This window comes from Hevea brasiliensis, chromosome 9 (genome assembly GCF_030052815.1).
Source record: "Hevea brasiliensis isolate MT/VB/25A 57/8 chromosome 9, ASM3005281v1, whole genome shotgun sequence".
In the NCBI taxonomy this organism is placed as follows: Eukaryota; Viridiplantae; Streptophyta; class Magnoliopsida; order Malpighiales; family Euphorbiaceae; genus Hevea; species Hevea brasiliensis.
In genome coordinates, this window is record NC_079501.1 from 53,782,161 (window position 1) to 53,804,631 (window position 22,471).

Below are 22,471 nucleotides of genomic sequence, written 5' to 3' on the forward strand. Positions count from 1 at the left end.
CTCACATTAAAAAGCTGAAGACTAACAAATTGGAAACCAAATTAGAGAGGGGTCGATTTGTTGGGTATCCAAAAGAAAATTTTGGGTATTATTTTTATTTGCCTACATCATAAAAGGTTGTAGTAAGTAGAGATGCCATATTTCTTGAGCAACAGTTTATTTAAAAAGGTGGCAAAGGAAGGAAAATAGAGTTAGAATTGGAGAATTCTGACCAACCAATAGATCAAATGGATATAGATCCATCTAGTCAACCTACACCTATTAATCAAACATCTACAATAATTCCTCGCACATCGACCAGGATATCTCACCCACTAGAGAGATATGGTTTTCTTCATGAAGATGAACAAGAGTTGTTTACTCATGAAGAAATAGATCATGGAGATGATCCTCTTACCTATGAAGAAGCTATATCAGATATAGACTCTTCAAAATAGATTGAAGCTATGAAATCCAAAATTGATTCCATGCATAAGAACCAAGTTTGGGATCTTGTTGACCCACCTAAAGGTATTGTACCTATGGGGAATAAATGGGTTTTCAAGAAGAAGATTGGTTCTGATGGAAAGGTAGAGACCTATAAGGCAAGGCTAGTAGCGAAAGGGTTTCGCCAAAAGCAAGGAATCAACTATGAGGAGACTTTCTCGCCTATTGCCATGCTTAAATCAATTAGGATTCTATTAGCAATAGCTGCATACTATGATTATGAGATTTGGTAGATGGATGTCAAAATAGCTTTTCTCAATAGAAATATTGATGAAAACACTTTCATGGAATAACCTAGGGGTTTTGAATCCCAAGATAGTTCCAAGGTGTGCAAGCTAAAGTGATCCATTTACTGGTTAAAACAAGCTTCGAGGAGTTGGAACATCCGTTTTGATGAAGCCAATAAGTCATTTAGTTTTATAAAAAATGTGGATGAACCATGTGTATATAAGAAGGTTAGTGAAAGTGCTGTCACTTTCCTTGTCTTATATGTGGATGACATTCTGTTGATAGGCAATGACATAGGTTTGTTGACAACATTCAAGGTATGGTTGTCAAATACATTCTCCATGAAAGACTTAGGGGAAGCAACCTATATTCTTGGAATTTGCATATATAGAGATAGAGCGAAAAGAATAAATAGTTTATCCCAAAGTAGATACTTGGAAAAGGTGTTAAAGAGGTTTAACATGCTTGATTCTAAGAGAGGATTGTTACCCGTAAGACATGGTATCCATCTTTCTAAAGAAATGTCTCCAAAGACACTTGAAGAAAGAGATAAGACAGCCAGGATTCCATATGCCTTGGCTATTGGAAGTTTGATGCATGCAATGATGTGTACTAGGCTTGAAATTGCGTATGCTGTTAGTTTGACTAGCAGGCTTCAATCTAATCCAAGTTTGGAACACTAGATAGCTATCAAGAATATCCTTAAGTACTTAAGAAGAACTAAAGATTTATTATTGATTTATGGAGGTGGCAGCCTACAACTGGATGGTTACACTGATTCTAATTTTCAATCAGATATTGATGATAGAAAGTCTATATCTAGATTTGTGTTCATTTGTAATGGAGGTGTAGTTAGTTGGAAGAGTTCCAAACAGTGTATGAGTGCTGATTCCACTACAGAGGCCGAGTATATTGTTGCATTAGATGCTGCAAAAGAAGCTGTTTGGATAGAGAAGTTCGTGACAGAACTTGCAGTAGTTCCTTCCATTGAGTCAGCAATTCCACTTTACTGTTACAACAATGGAGCGATCATACAGGCTAAGGAACCCTGGTCTCACCAGAAATCCAAACACATAGAAAGGCATTATCATATTATCAGAGAGATAGTTGGGCGAGGCGATGTAGCCATGCAGAAGATAGCATCAGCTGAAAATCCAACTAATCCATTCACGAAGCTTATGTCACAAGCTCAGTTAGACCAACAACTTGATAAGATGGGTCTGAGATACTGTAATGAATGGCTCTAGTGCTAGTGGGAGATTATTAGTAGTATGCCCTAGAGCATATCATTTTGTATGTATCTTGTATATAATTTTATTCATAAAAATGCATTTTCACTTTTCTGTTTATATAAACTATTTATGTGTAATTAAAAAGGTCCATTGATATTTTGTTAGAAATTTTATTCTTAAGTTGTTAAGAATATGAGTAATAGTATTTCTAGCACAAAGTATCATAAATTGGTTCACAATCGAGGATACTTCACAAAGGACATGACTTATCCAGAAAGATTGTAATAATGTTTGTTTCCAAAGTATTAATATGAGATATTAATAAGTTGGAATGGTGAGTCTCATGCCACATAACAAACATGATAGGCACTTATACACGATAAGTAGGCTGAACCAGTGACGCTTATGACAAGCACATGGAGTTTACTCTTGTTAATGTATTGTCATATATTATATCAGTGCATATAATCTTTAGACCTGAGATAACACAGTTATCTTGTATATAAGTTGTTTGAGTTTGATACTGCTTTCATACTTGTACTGTGTATGGGTATATGGGCATGTGTTGGCTCCTACTAGTTATATATGGAAATAGGTGTTGATCAAGATGGAATCCATTACCCTAAGTAATTGTTCTTGATGTTTCAAGTTCCTGGCCAGGACAGATAGATTTAGTCAGAAAAGAGTTTCTGACAAGAAAATCTAATTAATCAAGAACTGGAATTAAAAGAGAATATAATGTTCATAGCAAATGAGGATTGACATTAACCATGACTCTAGTTCGAATTGGGATTTTGTAACAGAGAGATTCTAGTGCATGGTAACATATGATTAAAGGTTCATTTAAGGTATTCCTCATTACTAATTGGATGGCCATGGAATACTATGCTAGGTGTCAACCATGGTCTATGAGATGCCTGAAATGATTTAGAGAAATCATTTACGATAAGAAATAGTTCTAATGATATTAAGAGTTAATATCATTTCTCATTGCCAATAAGTAATAAGCCTAGTAAGTCACTTATCTGCACAAGCTAATCACCATTTAAAATGTGATTTAATTAATTAATTAAAGAGTTTAATTAATTAATTAAAGAGGTTTGTTTTGCAATAAGATTGTAAAATCCCTAGCATGACTTGAAACAAAATCTAGGTTATTGGATATATAGTATAAATTAAATTTATATTTAATTTGATTAAATATGAATTTAATTATGAAAAATTAATTAATGGAGATTAATTAATTAATTAATTAATATTTGATATAAATTGATTTAAAGAGGAGAAATTATAATTTTGGGTTGAGAACTCAAATTAAAAAGTAAGGGCAAATTGGTCTTTTCACATGGTGACATGTGGCACCATGAGATGGTGACACATGGCATCATATGATCTTGCCACTTGTCTTCCTATGATGGAAAACCACATGTTATGATTTAAATGGAGCTTGACACTTGGCTTCATAAGAATAAATCAAATAATAATAAGATGGGATCTTGTCATAACATGTGGCAAGGGAGTTAATGAGGGTTTGACCTAAGTATATAAAGAAAAGTAATAAAGAGAAAAATTACTTCTCTCTCTTTTCTCTCAAGTTGGATGGCAATATGGTGTCTCCCTCTCCTCTTCAATTTCTCAATTGATTCAAAGGAAAAACTTTGATTTCCTCTTGAATTAAAATTATTACAAAGTGTTTCTAACTTCCAATACATTCATACAACATTCACAAAGCATAAAGCCCATCTCAAAATTGGTTGACAAGGCTTGATAAGCCAATCTAAGGGCTGCCATTGCAACTTTGGTGAGTGTTTGTGGTGGACAAACTAAAGGGACAACATTTGTGGTCCTAAGTACATCTTAAGATTCAGGATTACATCAATTGTGCATCAAGAGGTTAGTACCTAAAAATCCCTATTTTAGTTAGATTTAATTGAATTAAATGTTAATTCACAATCTTTAATGGCAAATGAAATTTTAATGCATGCTAAAATGTGTTTTGGTATGCGATTAGGCATTGAAAATTGATTAGGATCATAAGACAATTGGCATGGTGCATATAACCCTAGAAATAATTTTTTAAAATTCAAGGTTCTAATGCCCTTTAATCCATGCTTCCACTCCTTCACAAGTTACACTGGTCAGTGGTATATTTATATGACCCGTGTAAAGTGTATTAGCAATAATGCTCTTCTTCTTGAGTTTTTCCAAGCTTCTTTCTTTACTCCTATGTCTTGGAACTCTCTCAAAACACCTGAAAATATACAGAAAACATAGAATTCATTGAAGAGTAATGAAATTTACAAAAGTTAATGAATTTGATAATTATACATGCAATTAAATGCTATGAAATATTGTACAAATGTGCTTAAAAATATCTATATAATATAGATGTATCAACTCATAGTCTCTTCGCTTTCCCAGGTGGCTTCCTCCTTATTATGGTATCTCCAGAGCACTTTCACTAGTGGAACATGCTTGTTCCTCAATTCCTTGATCTCCCGAGCTAAGATTCTTACTGGTTCCTTTTCATATGTCAGTTCTAGTTGCACATCAATTGCCTCTGCTGATATGACATGTGAAGGATCTGATCTATATCTTCTTAGCATCGACACATGAAATAGACTGTGGATTTTTTCCAGCTATAGTGGTAAAGCTAGCCTATAGGCTATCAAACCCACACGTTCGATGACTTCGTATGGACTAATGAACCTCGGGCTTAACTTACCCTTCTTTTCAAATCTCAACACTTTCTTCCATGGTGATACCTTAAGGAAAACTTTATCTCTAACTTAATATTCTGTCTTTTTCTTTTTAGATCCGCATATGACTTCTGTCTGTTTGAGGTAGCTTTCAAACTAGCTCTTATCACTTTTATCTTCTCCTCAGTCTGTCTCACCAAATCTGGCCCTACCATCTTATCTTCACTCAATTTTGTCCGGCATATGGGTGTCCTACACTTCCTCCCATATAGTGCTTCACAAGGGACCATCTTAATACTTGCTTGATAACTGTTGTTATATGCAAATTCTGCCAATGGGAGATATCTGTCCCAACTTCCTTCAAATTCTATAACATAGCTTTTTAACATATCCTCCAATATTTGAATTACTCTTTCTAACTGCCCATCTATCTGAGGATGAAAAACTGTGCTGTAATGCAGTTGTGTACCCAAGGCTTCCTATAACTTCTTATAAAACCTAGATGTAAACCTTAGGTCTCAGTCTAATGTGATTGATACTAGTACCCCATGTAACCGAACTATCTCACTTATACACAATTTTGCTAATTTCTCCAATGAGTAGTCAATTTTAATTGGTAGGAAGTGAGCTAATTTTGTCAACCTGTCTGCTATCACCCATGCTGCATCATGCTTTTTCTATGTGAGGGGTAGACCAGTAACAAAATCCATCATGATGTGATCCCATTTCCATTCAGGTGTAGTTACAGGTTGCAGCAAACCTGATGGAACTTGGTGCTCTGCCTTAACTTGCTGACATACTAGGCATTTAGTCATATAATTAATAGTGTCCTTCTTCATACCTGGCCACCAATAATGGGATTTCAAATCATGATACATTTTTGTGCTCCCTAGATGCATAGCATAAAAGCTACTGTGTGCCGCTTGCAAAATGCTTTTCTTCAATTCTTCATCATCTGGTACACACATTCTTTCTTTGTAGTACAAGCATCCATCTTCCTTTATCTCATATTCAGTCTTCTTCACCTTTTGAATTTGGCTTATAATGATTGCCAGCTTCTCATCTTATTTCTGTGCCTCTTGCACTTGCTGTAGCAAATTAGGCTTCACTTGCAACTTAGCCATAATAGATCCATCTTGTGCTAAAGACAAGGCGGCATTCAATGATCTTAAAGCTACTATGGACTTCCTGCTTAGAGCATCTGCTACTACATTTGCCTTTCCAGGATGATAGTCAATAACACAATCATAATCTTTTAAGAACTCAATCCATCTTCTCTGCTTCAGGTTGAGTTCCTTCTAAGTTGGCAAATATTTAAGACTTTTGTGATCCATGTAAATATAACACTTTACACCATACAGGTAATGCCTCCATATCTTTAATGCAATTACAATTGCTTTCAATTCAAGATCACGAGTAACGTAGTTCTTTTCAAGTAGTTTTAGCTGACTAGAATTGTAAGCAACCACTTTTCCTTCTTACATTATAGCACACCTAAGCCCATTATATGAGGTATCACTATAGACCACAAAGCCTTTCCCGGATACTGGTTATGTCAACAATGGTGCCTCAATAAGCATAGCCTTCAGTTTCTCAAAACTGGCTTAGCATTTATCATTCCAGTCAAACTTCACATTCTTATGTAGCAGCTTTGTGACACCCCTCACCCGTCTATAGTATAGCTGAGCAAGGCGTGCTACATTCGGTGCCGAGCACCCTATTTTATCTTACTTTATTCCTTTAAAAATTTTGTTCTCGTTATATTTTAATATCAATTATTTTTCTATGAAGAAACCAGCGGAGTTTCCCCTGTTTCTATTACCATTTGGTGTAGTATACTATTCACCTGCTTGAAATTTTAACAATATTTTCACAATAAAATCTCATTAGTTATTTTCATAATCATCTCATCACACATTCAATTCTTGCAACTCATTTGCATACATGTCTATTCATACTCAATTTATGTATCAAAGTTCTCAAACTTCATAATTTACATGATTTACAAGCTAATTTCATAAATTCACAATTTACATGATGTACAAATTAATTACAATACCATAATTTATATTACAATTAATAACTAATTATAAATACATAAAATAATTTTTGTGAGCTCTATCTACATGGATTGCTGAGGAGGTGATAACTTGAATACTTTTGACACTTCTGTAAATTTGGACTCCAAAAATCCCAGTCAAAAGTCTACTAGTTTTTTGCTTTAGTACCTGCGCAAAAGAAACAATCCATCGCGCTAAGCATTACTGCTTAGTGGTGCAATATTATAATAAAAAAAATAATATATATAAATAAAAAAGAATGAAGTATAATTCGAAAATATAATTTAAATTCTTGGGTATTAATTAAGTTTAGTGTGATATTTCTAATATCAACTATCTTATATTCTATTTTGTCCCTCTTTGGAAGTTCTAAGTTTATACAATAATAATATTCAGTATACAAATTAATTATAGGATTATTATATTTTTAGTTCCTACAATTCTAAAAATTTTATTTGTACTACTTGATTCAGCTATGTTTCCATTGCTAATATTTTTTTCTCGTTTCATTCAACACTTTCTAATGTTTTTAATTACTAATATTCTTAAATAATTTCAATAATTTACAGTGCCCAGGTAACCTATGACAGGCTGACTAAACTACGTCGTTAGCACTAGACACTGCGGTGCCTCGGGCCGTCATACCATGGGACGCGGAACGTCAACCACATATGCAATCAGTATAGCTAAAAAGCCATGATAACATATAATCGAGCATAAAAACCATGAGTGCAGGCATAAAGCCATAAGTGAGGGCATAAAGCCATGAATACAGACATAAAAGCCAAGAATGCAGGTATAAAGCCTTACGCAGTACTGCTAAAACAATACCCTATTGGCATGCCAATCTATCTAATCTGACACACGTGTCTAGGCATTACATGGGCACATAAGTACCATTAAGTGTTAATATTTTTTGTTTTATTATTTCATTATTTCACGATAAATTCCAATTATAATTTATAATATTTCAATTCTATTCGTAACAGAAATATAAATTTTTAGAATACAATTTTACATAAATTATGCATTTATCATAATTTATACATTCATTTATTATATCATTTGTGTTTATCATAATTCACAACAATGGTTCTCATGTACCATTGTACTTAAAACATTCTTTTTGTTTCTCATATGCTATTAATTATGTAAGGTATTAATTTCTAGTTACAAAAGAGGCATAAGCCCTAGTGATAATTTTGCCTCATTTTCACATTTAACAGTCCATATTTATATAATTCACATTTTATATTCCCAGTTGTATTATGAATATATTATGAGGTCCAGAGATGAAAATTAAAATTTTCCTAGCAATGTAGTTGAGACACAAACTTATTTATGTATTAATTTTAATTTCTCTTTTTCCTCATGATGAGAACAAGTATTCATAATTCACCTTAATTCTCTCATGTACCACTTTTTGGGTAGGATATTATTTTTGTTCTATTTACATTGAAACATAATTTCTCATGTTGACTTCATCTCATTTATACATTTAACAATTCACTTATGCTAATTACAATTTCATATTTCCAATTGTATTACTAATGTATCATAAATTCTATTTGTAAAGGGCATATAAGCCCTAACTATCTATTCCTCATGATTTAGGTAAATTTTTATTCATATTTCAAATAATCCATGAATATTTCATGGATTTTAAATTTATCTAAATTTTCCTTAAATCCTAGTGTCACTCAAATTTACCATTCACAATTTACCTACCACATCCTATATTAATAACTACAATGGTTCTTATAATTTGATTTTCTACTTCACATAATTTAGTGGTTACTATTCATTTGACTATTTCCATTCAAAGGTTGACTTTTTGATTTATAATAAATTTGTTTAACCTAAATTCACTAAGATACCACATTTTTCATTTTATTTTTGTTGGCATTGATTGCCAAACTAAATTCCTAGCCTCTTAGGTTTTATTTCAATTTTTCAAAATTTGAGGTCCAAGTTTACTGTTCTATTGGACCTTGCTACAGTAGAATTTTGATAGAACTTTCTTCATGAAAGTTATTCCTTTACGTGTCTTCTTTAATTTCCTTTTTGAATCACTCCATTTAGAGTTTTGTAGCTAAAGTTATGGTCAATTTACCATAACTGGCCGGATTGACCTATACCCAGAATTTTTGGGCAATCCTGGTTTTGCCAGATTTTGTAGCTCAACTTTAGCTAGCAATTTCATTTGGTTAAGTTTAAAATTTGAATTTGTGTTCTCCATGAAAGTTGTTCTAAATTATCTAAGCTTTTCGTTGATATAAAATTCAGGTCAATTGGATATTTTTACACTGAGTTATGGCTAAATGAACAGTTCATTTGGTCAATTTTCCAGGGCAGTATGTATGTTACCCGAATTAGGTCAATTTTTAGGGCAACTTAGGTTGATTTTCTGGACATGATTTCTTCACAAAAAATGTGGCTTTAGGTCTTAAATTTCATCTCCAATTGGCCTCACACTAATTGGAGCTGTCTAACTCTATTTATGTTCATTTAAACACACTGGACTCATAGGTCTAGAATTCCCTACATAAGAACAACAATTCCAATACCACCTTCCCACACTACTACCATCCACAAATCACATTCCATGCACTTCAATTAGTCCATAATTGGTCTCAACATCAACAATTTATGAACATATCATTAAATTCCTAATTTTTATATAAAACCCTAGCTCTAATTCAAGATTTATACAACACATCTCACATTAGGCATACTAATCAATTTCTAATTAATTTCTACATATCAAACACCATTTCTAAACCATTCAAATCCATCAAAACAATCAAAACTACTTCCCCCATAAGGCTACCAAAATTCATGGTATCCATACACATGGATTTTATTTCAATTCTTTGCAATTCCTAACTCAATTATTGCTCTTAATAATGAATCAAATGAGAGAAAAGGGATAACTAGCACTAACCTTTTTGAGCAAAATTTTTCCAAGCTTAAACTTCACTTTCTCTTCAATTCTTGGCAGCCAAACACTTCCCCAAGAGGTGTAAACAAGTTTTAATAAAGGAAACTTAGGATTTTATGGAGAGAAATCAAAGAAAATGGAAGAGAGATGAAACAATTTTCATGGAGGAGAGAGGAAATGATTTTCAGTCATGGGAGAATTAAGTGAAGAAGATGGTTAATTTTATCCCTTTTTACTTTCCATTTACTCTCTTAATTAGTTTTGTCAATTTGTAATTGGGTGAGACTTTGTAATTACATCATGCTTACACATGCTTACACATGAATAATTGAGCTTTTCCTCTATTTTCTTTTTCTTTTATTTCTACCCATTTTTTATTAAATATTTAGTAACATTTATTCACATTTTATGTCATACAATTCACTTACTTAAATGGACCAGTTGGTCAAAATCATCTCTGAAGACAAAAAGATCAAAATGCTCTCCGTTTGGCTTAAGGAGCTAAAATTGTCTGTACCGATCTTAAAAATTCTCCTAACCTTTTCTTGGAATTCTAATGCTACCTAGGGCACTGTAACTCTTCTCTGGCATCCCAAAAATTATTTCACAAGATTCCCCTTGGGTTTAGGGTTACTAACTGTGAAGACAGCAACTTCCTGATAGGGTCACCCATCGCTAGGGCACCAGTTCATTTAACTTTATTGTATTTCATTTCTAAAATTTTTCCTTTATTTTTCTTACACTTATTTGAATTATTTATGACTCCTCACTCTAGTCTAAATATAATTCCAGATATTCTAGCTGTTCGGATAAATATTGGTCACCGAAATAGTAGAACGTATGGAAATCCTTTCGCAAATCTTCTATAGTAGCCTACCAAACCTAAGAAACTTCTGACTTCTATTGTATTCTTAGGTGGCTTCCATTCCACTATGGCTTCTATCTTCTTGGGATCCACTCTAATCCCTTCAGTTGATACTATATGTCTAAGGAAAGAAATCTCATTCAACCAGAATTCACATTTGGACAACTTAGCATACAGTTTCTTCTCCCTCAGAGTCTGCAATACAATCCTCAGATGCTTATCATTCTTTTTTTGATTCTTGGAATACAACAATATATTATCATGATGACCACTACAAATCGATCCAAATAAGAATGAAAGATATGATTTATAAGGTCTATGAATGCTACTAGTGCATATGTCAACCTGAATGGCATCCCCAAAAACTCATAATGTCCACACCAGGTCCTAAAAGAAGTCTTAGGCACATCTGCCTCCTTTACTCTCAGCTGATGATACCTTGATCTGAGATCAATCTTGGAGAAAACACTTGCTCCCTTTAACTGATCAAACAAATCATCTATTTTGGACAAAGGATACTTATTCTTCACTGTCACTTTGTTTAATTACTGGTAGTCTATACACAATCTCAATGTCCCATCATTCTTTTTTACAAACAACACCGGAGCTCCCTATGGTGACACACTGGGAGGTATAAACCCCTTATCCAGCAACTCCTGCAACTGAATTTTTAACTCCTTCAGTTCTGTGGTGCCATCCTATAAGGAGCAATCGATGTCGATGCTGTACCTAGCATCACTTCAATTGCAAATTCTACCTCTCTTTCCTGTGGTAAACTAGGTAACTCTTCTAGAAACACATCTAGAAAATCACACACAGTGGGTATGTAACACCCCTATTTGTATAGCCTAGTATATTTCACTGTTCTGGTGATTGGTGTCGGTCCGGACAATTAAGAAAATTAGAACCATGTCTAAGACACCTAGTTAATCCTTGAACGCAAACAATTAGTAATTACCAAATAGTTTAGTATAAATAAGAAAAACAAAACATAAAAAGGTTAAATTAGCCGGGAGTCACAACGATGGGTGACCTTCTTAGGAAGGACTGCGAGGTCGATTTAAACTCAAATTTCGAACCGTAAAATGTGACGCCGCGGTCCTTAGGATTATTGAGAACATAGTGAAATGGAGAAAATCACGAAAAATAATTGTTAAGCAAGTCAAATAATTAGGTCAGGGATCCAGAAGAAATATTGAATTAATTACAAACCGGATCGAATCGGCGAGGGGCAACTTGGTCAATTCACCCCTAGAGCTGACTCCTGACCTAACTGTCCAATAAAATTGGAGAAAAGAAAATTTTTGGATCAAGAATTAAATTAAAGAACTAAGGAAAAATAAATAAAAAAAAAGAAGGAAAAAGAAAAAGTTGAAAAAAAAAAGTTACTTACATCATGCATGACATCATGCATGATGCAATAAACTTAATAATTAAAAATTGAAACTATAGGATAATTGTGTATTAATTAAGACTTTAAAATACATAAAAAAGAAAAGAAAAATATTATTTTTGTCTTCTCCATTAGCTTGGCTAGCTCCTCTCTCCCAAATTCACCATTGAAAAACTCCATTAAAGCTTGGTTTCAAGCTTGATTTCCATACCTCTAATTTCTCCCAAATTTATTCATAAAACCTTGTTAACTCAAGTAGGAAAGAAGATTGGAGGACAAAGAAAAAGAAGGAATTGAAGATTTGGAAAATTTGGAAGTCAAAGTGAGGTTAGTAATCTAAACTTGAATATTTTAGTTAAATGTTTATGTTCTTAGTTAAATTAACTTAGAAATATACTTAAAATTCAAAGAAAACTATCCTTGGGGGACCAAATAGAAATTTGGCCAATAGTAGTTTAGGGCTTGAAATGAGTGAATTTGATGCATTTGAATGGTTGTTTAGGTTGAATTATGTATGTAGACTATGGATAGGTCTTTAGAATACATTAGATTTGAATTTTATGAAAATTAGGGTTTTGGCACCTAGGGTTTGGAAGAGAAAAATGTGAGAAGTAGCCAAATGATGTGTTTGACCTTGCTTGAGTTGAAAAATGATCATGTATGACCAATTGTGGTGTGTAGGAAGTGTTGGAATTAAGTTTAAATTCGGATTGGTTATGGTCATTCTACAGGCAACATGACCAAGGTCCCTTTCAGGGACCAAAACTGAAAATTTACCAACCTAATTGGTGTGACGCCAATTGGTAATGAAACTAGACACAAAATGGCACATTTTTCATTTAGGAATCATGCCTAGAAAGTGACCATAAATTAGTGAACAAATTGGCCAAATCCGGATTAGACAAATTGACCCATACAAAAATATCCAAATGAACAGTCATTTGGCCATAACTTGGGCTAGGCAGGTCCAAATGACCTAAAATTCTACCAATAGAAAGCTGAGACATAGCCCTAAAACTTTCATGAAGAACACAAGTCCAAATTATGCCCTTAACTAAGTCATTTGGCTACCCAAACTTAGTGACCTAAAAATGCTAGAACCAAATTAAGTGCCCAGAAAATCTGGGTTAGACCAATCTGGCCAGCTATGTTCAAATGGCTATAACTTGGGCTAAAAAACTCCAAATGGAGTGATTCGAAAAGGGAAATAAAGTTAAGATAATAAGGAACAACTTCTATGAAGAAAACTTAGCCAAATTCTAACAGCAACATGACCAATGGAACAGTACAAAATAGGACACCAAAACTGAAAATTTGAAATTTGTGCCTAAAAGACTTAAGATTTGAGAAAACAACCAAAAACCAACAAATTAGGTAACTAAAATGTGGTATGTGGGTGAAATTAGAATTTCCATACCTATTAAGCATTAGAAAGTCAACAAATTGACTTGAATAGTATCGTGAATAGTAACCCAAAAATACAAATTTTAAAGAACGTCAAGTTTAGCATATTAAAGCTAGGTATAAGTAGATTTGAATTTATTTTTGGATTTATGATAAGTTGTGATACTGAAACACTGTGAAACTGTGTGTTTCAGTGGAAAAGAATACCGGGAAAGAACTCGAGACATCGAGTCAAGGCCAAGAGGCGACTCGTATAAGGTTTGTGCACGACATCAATATTCTTTAAAATTCATTTACAAAGTGCATGAAATGTGTATTATGCTTTTGACTTAAATTATTGAAAGTTTATTTGTTTGTGTTTGAAATGGTGATAAATGTTTAGTAAATTGCTAAGACAGTTTTGAAACCATAGTGTCATGACCATATATTTGAATACCTCACTAGCATGACTAGTGGGGGAAATTAGTTTCAATTTTGATTCCTTCTCTGGCTGAAGTGTTGAGGTGTGTGCCAGTATAAGAAGAAATTGAATGAATATCCATATATTTGAGCTAGCTAGCCTTATGATGTGACTTCTTATAAGCCTCTGGCTATTGAGATGGTTATTGTTTCAACTGACATGATATAACTGTGTGTTTCTATGAAATTTGTTTTAAGACTTTCAAAATGAAATTGTTTGGATTAAAAGCTTATAAATCATGTTTTGTATTCGTTTCTCATATTCAGTTCAATTTTTGAATAAGTATGATTTAAATTCTGCATAAAGGTTATTTTAGTATGTTGTGCACTACCGAGTTATAGTACTCAGCAATGGCTGTTATTGCTGTCGTAGATATAGAGACTAGAAGAGCAGCAGAGTAAGCTGCTGAGGATTGTGGAGCCACCTTCCCTGAAGTTCTATCAGGTATATTTTATACCCTGATTGTAATAATTATCTTGACGTATGTAAATGTATGTACATGTAGAACTGGTTATGAGCAGTTGTATAAAGTTTGTAATAATATTAGTTTGTAATAATATTAGTTTGGATTTTTCTAATGTAAATTGTTTTAACTTTAATGAAATTGGGAATGAAATTATTTTTTTTTAATTTGAATGAAATTACTTATTATTATTTTGGATGATATTGAATTCGAAATTATTGATTTAAATTTTGGAATTTAAGAAATGATGTTGAAATTTGTTGTGGTGGATGTTGAAGTTGTTGAGTTGATGAGATAAATCATTGGAAGTGTTTTTTTTTTCAGGTATTTGAAGAACTGTTTTATCAAAATACAAACGGCACTCTGTTGAAATTTTTCTAAAATTTGAGGAAAAATAAAAAGGGACAAAAATTTTAAATAGTTTTCAAACTCTAATTAAATGTTTTAATACCTATTAAAAAATGCTCACCACTTCTAAAAAGTAAGAAAATGATTTTAAAATCCCTTGTAGGGTACTTAATGAGTTATTGGTAGGTGAAGTTTGGTAGTTCATTAGGTATTCTACGAGATCATGTTATGCCTTACAGAGGGGTAAGGTGTAATAGGGTATATCTTGGAGACCAAACCCTGCCTTCTTGTTATCAACTACATATGCCAAGTATGCTTTACAGCCCTTTCTTATCAGTCTTCTTGTCATAGTGGCTGATATGACATTAGACAGGAAATCTATCCTTTCACCCACAATAGTGATTTCTTCATTGTCAGGAGTTTTCAATGTGATTCTCTTTAATCTGCAATCCACTATAGCTTGGTGATGTGACAATCAGTCCATCCCCAAGATTACATGAAACTCATGAAAAGGTAACTCAATCAAGTCAGCCAAAAACTCATGTCCCTGAATTCTTTAGGGACAACCCTTATAGACCTTATTCACTACTACACTGTGGCCTAAAGGGTTAGTAACCAAGATATCCTGTTCTTTCTGATCTATTTGAACTCCCTTTTCTATAGGTAAAGCAATATAAATATAAGAATGTGTGAATCCTGAGTCTGCCAATGCATGTACAGGCATATCATAGAGTGAAAAAGTACCTCGGATCACATCTGGTGTATCCTGCTCCTCCTGAGCTCTCATAGCATAGGCATGCACTGGTGCCTTAGCCTCCAGCCTCTCCACGGTCTCAGAAGTAGCTTTCTATGACTTGCCCACTGCCTCTGTCCTACCAGGTCTCCTACCCTTCTGGGCTATAGGGGCAGGTCTCTCTATCTGTGCTGGGGTGGCAGAAATGCTCTTTCGAGGGCAATCTCTCTGGAAGTGATCTATAGCCCCAAATCTGAAATAGCCCCCAGTCAGATACCAGCACTCTCCTCTGTGCCTCTTACCGCAGTGACTACAGGTAGCTGTAGCTGCTCCTCTTGTAACACCCCTCACTCGACTACAGTGTAGCCGAGCAAAGTGTGCTACATTCGATGCCGGAGCACCCTATCTTTTCTTACTTTATTCCTTTCATAATTTGATCTTGTTATATTTTTAATATCAATTATTTTTCGATGGAGAAACCAACGGAGTTTCCCCTATTTTATTATCGTTTGGCGTATTTCAATATTCACCTGTTTGAAATTCAATAATATTTTCAAAATAAAATCTTATCCTTGCTAATCATAATGATCTCATCAATCATTCTCATAATTTTCTCATATTTCAAATCTCATCCATACATTTCAATTTCCTAATCATTTCCATACATTTCCATTCACACTCAATTCATATGTAAACATTCTCAAATTACATAAGCAAAATTTTCAAATTTCCTTAATTTACATAATTTACAAAATAATTACTAAATTTCATAATTTACATGATATATAAATTAATTACATATGAAAAAGCTAATTAATTAATTTACATCACATTCCTATTAATTACTTGTTCATAATATACATTACAATACAATTTCTAAGCATTTTATACAAAATATAAAATATGATCTATATGGGCCCTATCTACATGCATTCTTTGAGAGGTGACAACCTTGAATACTTGACACTTCGCATATCCGACTCCAAAATCTGCTTAGTATTCACTGGTTTTAACTTCAAGACTGCGAGGAAACAATTCCATCGCGCTAAGCATTGCTGCTTGGTGGTGCAATAATAGAACAAGAAACTAAAATATACAAATAAAGAAAGAACGAAGCATAATTTGAATATTTAAGAATCAATTTAATTTAATACAATGTGTCTAATATTAATTATCTTTTGTTCTCATTTGTTTCGCTTTGGAAGCGTTTAATTTCGAAATTCACAGTGATAATGTACAATATACAGAATTTATAAAAATACTCTATTTATATTCATATGGGATTTAATATGTTTAATCCTAATTTAGTCTTCTTTGAAAGTGTTTATTTACCAATGTACAGTAATGATGTACAAAGAAAAATGATTTGAAAATAATAAATTTATGCTTATATTGTTATATAAGCACGTTTGCAATATTCATTTATGTTATAATTTTCTTTGCTAATCCTTTAGCATTTTCTCTATACTTGCTAGGTTGTCTCAGATTATTTCATAATAAGTAAATTTTGATATCTGTCCAGTTCATTTCGATTCTTTCTAATAAATAACTATCCTAATTTATTTTAGGTCATCTTACTCATTTATTTTATTTAATTTCTAATATTTTTAATTGCTAATATTCTTAACTTATCTCAATAAATTACACTGACCAAGTAACCTACGACAGGCTGACTAAACTGGATAACGGTCGTTGTACTTTGGACCATGATTGCCTCGGGCGTCATACCATGGGACGAGAACGCCAACCACGTATCACGATCGGTATGGCTAAAAAGCCATGATAACACATAATCGGGCATAAAAGCCATGAATGTTGGCATAAAGCCATGAATACGAGCATAAAGCCATGAATACAGGCATAAAGCCTTTCGCAGTACTGCTAAAACAATACCCTATTGGCATGCCAATCTATCCAATCTGACACACGTGTCTAGGCAATACAAGGGCACATAATATCATTAAATATTAATATATTGTGTTTATGAATTCATTATTTCATGATAAATTTCAATTATAATTCATACATTCATTTGATCATTTTTTTATGATCACAATTCACATCAATTATCCTTTTATACCATTGTACTCAAAATACTTCTCCTTTCTATAATAATAATGAGAACTAATGTCTCATTCATACATTAATATAGTTCATTTATTCATTCATTATGTTATTTATATTGATCACAATTCTAAACAATGGTTCACATGTACCATTGTATTCAAAACATTTTCCTTTCTCATTTATACATTTAAGAATCTACTTATGTAGTCACAATTTTATATTTCAAGTTAAGTTATTAATATTTTATGAATTCCATTTGTGATGGGCATATAAGCCCTAACTATCTATTCACATCAATTAGGTGACTTATTTTTCATGTTTCAAGTAATCCATGAATATTTCATGGATTTCAATTTTATGGCCTTAATTTCTTTTTAACAATTTTGACTAGGATGCATAGTCCACATTTGTCATACAATTCTAAGCATTTAAGCTTAAAATTGGTTCTAGGTCTTCATCTTAGTTTGTTACTCATTTTGATTACTATTCACCTTACTAGTCAACCAAAATGTTGACTTTTTCATACTTAAGGGATATGTTAATTCTAATTACACCAAGATCCCACATTTTGAGTTTTACATTTGCTAGTATCAATTGCCAATTGCAATTTAAAGTCCCCTAGATGCATTTCTAATTTCAAATTTTGAATTTCAAGTTTTGGTGTCACTATTCACCTCATTGGTCAACAAAAATGTTGACTTTTGGATAGAAAATAGGTGTATTGGTTTTAACACCCCAAACATACCACATTTTGTATTTAAAATTTGTTGGAATTGATTGCCATTACCATTTCTATGCTTAAAACCAAGAGGGCAGAATTTTCAGTTTTTGAAGCCTAACTTTACTGTTCCATTAAGCCCTGTTGCAGTGGGAATTTGAGGAAATGGTAAACATGAAAGTTGTTTCTTATTTCGTATAGTTGAATTTCCTTTTTTGAATCACTCCATTTGGAGTTTTGTAGCTCTAGATATGGTCCAAAAACCACAACTGGCCGGATTTCCATTATGCAGAAATTACCATATCTACAGTAATATGAATAGTGACTTCCACTGCCATTTGGGTTAGGTTCTGATCATAATTTGGGGTAGGTTTCTTCATGAAAGTTGTTTTTCTATGTCTTAACTTGTTGCTGTAAAAATTTCAGGTCAATTGACCATATCTACAGTGAGTTATAGCCAAATGAACAGTTACTGTTCATTTGGTCATTTCTGCAGGTGCTGTTGCAGGGTATCCGGATTGGGGCCAACTTTTGGTCCTCTTGCTTTGGTCTTTTGGGCATGGTTTCTTCAGCAAAAATGTGCCATTATAAGCCTAGTTTCATGTCCAATTGGCCAAACACCAATTGGACCAACACAGCCAAAGATATGGCAGTCCAAGTGGGCTGGAATCACAGCCACCCTGCTGCACTCATTAGGCAGCCCACCAATTCAGTTTGCATCACTCTAAATCTCTTCAAATTATGGTGAACTTGCCTCAAATGGTCACTAATTGACCATTAAAATGTTCTTTCACAATTTCATAAGCTAAATCCAAGTTTCACTCCCAAACCCTAGCTCATTTTCAAGGATTACACCAATTACCTTAGTTAGCACACCAATTCATCATTCATATATATATATATATACCTTAAACATCATCTTTAGTCCACTCTAAGTCCATCAAAAACACTTAATCTTGTTCCTCCCTAGGGCTGCCAAAATTCATTGTATACATACACATAAATTCCATTCATTTAATTCACAAATTCTTGCTTATTTTAAGTCTCTAATCATGGAAAGAGAAAGATGTATGCATAATAGGCACTAACCTCTTGTAGGGCAGATTTTACCAAGCTCAAACTTCTTTTTCTTTCCTTTTCTAGGCTGCCAAACACTTTCCCAAGATGAGTAGACAAGTTTTAATGAAGTGAAGAAGGGATTTTATGGTGGAACAAAGAGAGAAATGGAGCTTGAATGGAGTGTTAATGGTGGAACCTCTTCTCTCTCTCTCTCTCAACGTTTTTTAGGCTGCCCAAGGTTGAAGATGCAGATTGGTTTTTCATATTTTTGGTCTCTTTTATCTCTTTTAATGAGTTTAACAAATTGTGATTGGTGGAGGAAATTTAAATGACATCATATGATGTCATAATTAGCATTTTCTTTCATTTTCTTTTCTTCTTTCCTCTACTCATTTCCAATTTAATTTTTAGCAATATTTATTCATATTTTATGTCATAATAATTATTTACTCAACTGGACAAGTCGGCCAAAAATCGTCTCTGAAGGCGAAATGACCAAAATGCCCTCCGTTTGGCTTAACGGGTCAAAATTGTCTGTACCGATTGAAAAATTTTTCTAAGTATTTTCTTGGCATTCTAATGCCATAGGAACCTCAATAACCCTTCTCTGGAGTCCCAAAAATTATTTTATGAATTTTTCCCTGGGTCTAGGGCTCCTCGTTGCGAGAACCGCAACTTCCCTCTAGTTACCCATTGCTTGGGCACCGGCTCGTTTAACTTGGTTGTATTTTATTTCTAAAATTTTTACTAAATTTTTCTTATTAATATTTAAGTTAATTATGGTTCCTGACTTTAGTTTAAATATTTTTCCGGATGTTCTAGCTGTCCGGACCGACACCGGTCACCGAAACAGTAGAATGTACGGAGTTGCTACCGGGAGGGTGTTACAATTCTTCCCCTCTAATTTAAATTTCGTCCTCGAAATTTACTGGGTATTTCGGATTCTGAGATAATTCTTTTACCTGTCTATTGCTCCATCTGTCTACTTCTTTTATACATATGGTACTATTTAATTTTTTCTTTGAATCTATTATTATACACTTTGGCATATCATAAGGGAAGGATACTTTACCTCAAATTCACATCTGGGGCTTCTTGTTCCTCTCCGACTTGGGTAACATTTGGAAGTGGTGTTACTGTTGTACTTGGTCCTTCCACGACCTCTGTTTGGGTCCGTGGTAAATTCCTCTTAGGACAATCTTTCAGACGATGGTCTATGGCCCCACATCTATAACAGGCTCCAGTCAATCCCCTACATTCACCTTTATGCCACTTGTTACAATGGCCACATTTTCTTGCTAATCCTAGCGCACTCACTACTAGTGTTTCTGGTTGATCTCTTCTGGGTATAGGCCTGGGTTTAGATCTCCTACTTTGATCAGATGTCTGACTTAACTGTTGTCTCGGTCTCTTATTACTAGATTGTCCAAATTTCCTCTTTTAATGATCACCACTCCTCTTCTGTTCCTCTTCATGAACACAGCTAATATATTTCTTTCTGAACTCTATCAGAAAGAATTCCCAAGTTACGTCGGCTGGTTGCACTGCCTTGGTTACAACATCCCACCACCGATATGTAGCTTCTTGTAACAATGAAACTGCACACTCTAAACTTTGTTTTGGTGTGCAATGGAGCTGCTGCAAGACTCTTCTAGTTCTTTCTAACCAACACTCAGCAGCTGAAGAATCGTCTTCCTTTCTACCATTAAAATCTACAGCTCCATACTTCCTAATTTTTACTAGAGGTGATTTTCGCTGAGGCAGTGGTGGAATAACCCCAGTCATCTGTTGAAAGAATTCAGTCATCTGCTCAAACAAGGCCTGTTGGGGTTGTACAGGCACCTCTTACACTGGTGGAGCAGGATTTCCCCGATTTCCAATATCACTCCCAGTCGAGATACAGCTTACTACTTCTTCTTCTATTGCCCTCTGCGATTCTGAGTCCATACCTTAACCTAAAATAACCACGAAAATAGATCTGCATTAGTGTCACCTCGACTCATGTCAATGCAATGCATGTCATGCACACAATCTTATTTTATCTATCTATGCCTAGGAACGCCTAAACCGCGCTCTGATACCAATAAATGTAACACCCCTCACCCGACTACAGCGTAGCCGAGCAAAGTGTGCTACATTCGATGCCGGAGCACCCTATCTTATCTTACTTTATTCCTTTCATAATTTGATCTTGTTATATTTTTAATATCAATTATTTTTCGATGGAGAAACCAACGGAGTTTCCCCTATTTTATTATCGTTTGGAATATTTCAATATTCACCTGTTTGAAATTCAATAATATTTTCAAAATAAAATCTTATCCTTGCTAATCATAATGATCTCATCAATCATTCTCATAATTTTCTCATATTTCAAATCTCATCCATACATTTCAATTTCCTAATCATTTCCATACATTTCCATTCACACTCAATTCATATGTAAACATTCTCAAATTACATAAGCAAAATTTTCAAATTTCCTTAATTTACATAATTTACAAAATAATTACTAAATTTCATAATTTACATGATATATAAATTAATTACATATGAAAAAGCTAATTAATTAATTTACATCACATTCCTATTAATTACTTGTTCATAATATACATTACAATACAATTTCTAAGCATTTTATACAAAATATAAAATATGAACTATATGGGCCCTATCTACATGCATTGCTGAGGAGGTGACAACCTTGAATACTTCAGACACTTCTGCAGATTTGGACTCCAAAATCTCTGTTTAGTATTCGCTGGGCTTTAACTTCAGTACCTGCGCGAGGAAACAATTCCATCGCGCTAAGCATTGCTTTTTAGTGGTGCAATAATAGAACAAGAAACTAAAATATACAAATAAAGAAAGAACGAAGCATAATTTGAATATTTAAGAATCAATTTAATTTAATACAATGTGTCTAATATTAATTATCTTTTGTTCTCATTTGTTTCGCTTTGGAAGCGTTTAATTTCGAAATTCACAGTGATAATGTACAATATACAGAATTTATAAAAATACTCTATTTATATTCATATGGGATTTAATATGTTTAATCCTAATTTAGTCTTCTTTGAAAGTGTTTATTTGCCAATGTACAGTAATAATGTACAAAGAAAAATGATTTGAAAATAATAAATTTATGCTTATATTGTTATATAAGCACGTTTGCAATATTCATTTATGTTATAATTTTCTTTGCTAATCCTTTAGCATTTTCTCTATACTTGCTAGGTTGTCTCAGATTATTTCATAATAAGTAAATTTTGATATCTCATTCAGTTCATTTCGATTCTTTCTAATAAATAACTA